Genomic DNA, 3795 nt, shown 5'->3' with positions numbered 1-3795 from the left:
CTTCAGGGAACCCAAGCCATTCCACACCTCCCCATCCTGGCCCCCAGTGGGGCTCCAGCCATCGCCCCAGGATTCTGTGTAGGATCATGGCCCCTACAGAGCTCCAACCAGCCCCCTTCTGGTGTTGGGGAATCTCTCCCTTACTCTCTTCTGCCTTTTCCCCACATCTCAAAGTCACCCCTCTCCTCCCCCTTTTTGAGACATCAGCCAGGAGTGGCCAACTGGAGGATGAACAGAATGGACCAAGTTTCCTCTCTGAGATAACAAGTGCCTTCTTGGAATGAGCTGCCAGTATCATCTGAGCTGCCCATCCTGGACTTATAAATGGTGACGGGCTGTAATAGGAAGAGCATCACAGCCCAGCATTCTCCTACAGCATCCCTGAAATCTCTCGTCGGCCCAGTCCTCTGCCTGAGGTGGATTCACAGACTTTTAAATATGTATTTATTTGACGGTACCAAGGTCTTTAGTTGCAGCATGCAAGGCCTTTACTTGCAGCATGTGGATCTAGTTCCCTGACCAGGGATTGAACCCAGGCCCCCTGCATTGGGAGTGCAGAGTCTTAGCCACTGGACCACCAAGGAAGCTCATCACAGACTTTGTATGTAGGTCACTAGCTACAAGGTAGGTTTGACTCTCTCTGGGACAGTTCTGCCTGCACACGACTACTCTTGCGGTTTGTCACGGTGTCTAACAAGACACAGGAGAGAGAAATGGAAACAAACCACTTCTGAGCACCAGTACTAGCAGTCGTCACTCATAGGTTGTGAGAGTTGGACCATAAAAAGAAGGCTGAGCACCAAAGAACTGATGCTTTCAAATTGTGCTGGAGAAGACTCTTGAGAGTCCCTTAGACAGCAAGGAGATCAAACCAGTAAATCGTAAAGGAAGTCAACTCTGAATATTCACTGGAAGGACTGATGCTGAAGCTGAAGCTCCAGTACTTTGGCCACCTGATGCAAAGAGCTGACTCATTAGAAAAGACCCTGATGCTGGAAAGATTGAGGGCAAGAGAAGGGGGCGGCAGAGGATGAGATGGTTAGATAGCATCACTGACTCAATGGACATGAATTTGAGCAATCTCCAGGAGATAGTGAGGGACAGAGGAGCCTGGCATGCTGCAGTCCATGGAGTTGCAAAGAGTCAGAAATGATTTAGCAGCTGAATAACAACAAACGGTAGCAGATGTCGTCTGTCTGCCTGTCTGTCTGTCTGCCCATTCTCTTTCCCCCTTTCCTCACAGTATCCACAGAGAAGAATTTACAAATAACTTTCATGATTATTTTCCTGTGCAAAACAAAACACAAATGAGTATCTCAATGAATTATACTGCCTCATAAAATTTTGTGCTAAATCCACTATCATCTTATACCAAATGCTGCTACAAGTCAGTAGCAAGAACCAGTGATCTAGCAGGAAAATGATGGAAGGAAAAGCCAAAACTATAAATTCTATTCATTCAGGATTTGGTTGTTTTTTTTTTCCCCTAAGAAGTGGAAACAAGTTGATTTTTGTAGAGGGGAGTGTCTCGTATTCAGTAAGAGCAGTCACATATGCCATTCTAAAGACACCACCCTGCTTTGAGACAGAGCTGTGTTATATCTCTGAGAGTGGCCAGATGCCTGGCTTCTCAAAACAAAGAAAATAATTTGTTTTCCCAAGAGAATGGGAGAGTGATCCAGGAAAATATCCCCTTGCTTCATCTCCATCAAAAGTATCAAATGCATGAAAATTTAGTACGGATAATTTGCATCTGTTGGGGGCTTTCAGCATTTCAAAATGGTTTCACCTCAGCTGCTATATTATGCAAGTCAGAAACCCAACTCAAAGTGATTAAGCTTTAAGGAGAATTTACTGTCTGGTATAACTTGGAAATTCAAGCATGGCTTGATCCAGGTACTCACAAGATACCATCAAGACTTGGTTCTTTTCTATTTGTTCCCTTAGGGAGGTATTTACCAGGGAAGAGGAGGTTCCCTGGTAGCTCAGTCAGTAAAGAATCTGCCTGCAGTGCAGGAGACCCGGGTTCAATCTCTGGATCGGGAAGATCCCCTGGAGAAGGGAATGGCAACCTACCCCAATATTCTTGCCTGGAAAGTCCTAGGGACAGAGGAGCCTGGTGGGCTACAGTCCATGGGGTCAGAAGAGTCAGACACGACTTAGCGACAGAACCGCAACCACCTACCCCAGGATAAATGATAGCAGGAGCTCCTTGCTGTTTACAGTCCCACCAGCTAGGGGCCCAAGAAGAAAAAGAATGCCTCTGTATGTAACTCTCTTAGAAGTCCTGGAATCCACTCTGATTGGACCAGCTCTGTGGTCACATGCCTTACCTGAACCAATCATTGTCCTGGGGGATACAATACATGCTCTGATTGGCCAGGCCTACCATTGTCTATCCAGGAACCTGGAATGGGGTTAATCCAAACCCCACTGATTAAGAGCAGAGATGGCTCCCCATGATAAATCAGAGTGATGTTTCCAGAAGAGAGGAAAGTTATGCCAGACAGGCTCCCCAGCTATCATCTGATTCTCAAGGAAATTGATGATTCCAAAAAATGATCTTTTGAACTTTCTCAAACTCAAAGTCATGTACACTTATTGTAATAGTTAATGTTATAGAAAGAGAAACTGAGGTTCAGAAGGATCAAACAACACCGAAATTCTCAGCCTGTCTGACACCAAAGTGGGGCTCCTTAAACCAGAGAGCAGATCTGCTTACTGCCTTTTCTTACAAAGACCATTTACAGGCCCAGGGGTCATTTTCAGGATCGTCCAAACTCTTCTACTGCGTGTATAAGCCAATGGAACTAGTGTTCTTCACCCCTCTCTCCCACAACCCAGGGAAAGCAAGTTTCAGGAGGCTGTTTACAGCCACCCACTGAGCCAGCAATTCTGTGTTGAGGCCAAAGCAGGAGAATCACCTGAGCACTTTGAAAGAAGGTGGACCCCTGAGCTCAGCCCCACACACACCTGTGAAATCAGGCTGTGACATCCAGCCTCCAAGATGGTCCCCTATGATCCCTGCCTCCCATGGATCCCTGGTGTTCACATCCTCGTGTGTCGTCCCCTTCTACCTTGAGCAGGCCTGACCTGTTATCTTAGTCTCCAACAGCTGCTACAACAAGAATACCATAGTAGATGTTCAGTCACTAAGTCGTGTCTGACTCTTTGCAACGTCATGGACTGCAGCACACCAGGCTCCTCTGTCCTCCACTGTCTCCCTGAGTTTGCTCAAATTCATGTCCATTGAGTCAGTGATGCTATCTAATCATCTCATCCTCTGCCATTCCCTTCTCCTCCTGCCCTCAATCTTTCCCAGAATCAGGGTCTTTTCCAATGAGTCGGCTCTTTGCATAGGGTGGCCAAAGTATTGGAGCTTCAGCTTCAGCATCAGTCCTTCCAATGAATATTCAGCATTGATTTCCTTTAGGGTTGACTGGTTTGATCTCCTTGCAGTCCAAGGAACTCTCAAGGGTCTTCTCCAGCACCACAGTTCAAAAGCATCAGTTCTTTGTAACAAACATTTCTTACAGTTCCAGAGGTTGGGAAGTCTAAGATCAAGGTGTCAGGGCTCTCTTCCTGAGTCATAGATGACCATCTTTTTTCTGTGTTGTCATCTGGCAGAAAAAAGCAAGGGAGTCCTCTGGGGTCCCTTATGCGAGACACTGATTCCGTCCGTGAGGGCTCCACTCTTATGCCCCAATCATTTTCTGAAGGCCTCACTTCTGTTACCAGCACATTGGGGATTAAGGTTTCAACATAGGACTTTGGGGTGGGACACAAACATTCAGT

The 3795-nt window shown here is 46.5% G+C and overlaps 1 non-coding gene across 1 annotated transcript; it reads right to left on the bottom strand.

Moving 5' to 3' along the window:
• Positions 1 to 511: 511 nt before the first annotated feature.
• On the bottom strand, positions 512 to 584 carry TRNAG-CCC (transfer RNA glycine (anticodon CCC)). The gene has a single exon. It is a non-coding gene; the product is annotated as a tRNA-Gly (tRNA).
• Positions 585 to 3795: the final 3211 nt, after the last annotated feature.

This window comes from Bubalus kerabau, chromosome 16 (assembly GCF_029407905.1).
Source record: "Bubalus kerabau isolate K-KA32 ecotype Philippines breed swamp buffalo chromosome 16, PCC_UOA_SB_1v2, whole genome shotgun sequence".
In the NCBI taxonomy this organism is placed as follows: Eukaryota; Metazoa; Chordata; class Mammalia; order Artiodactyla; family Bovidae; genus Bubalus; species Bubalus kerabau.
The sequence above is the reverse complement of the archived record's forward strand: the minus strand, read 5'-3'. Positions and strand labels throughout refer to the sequence as shown.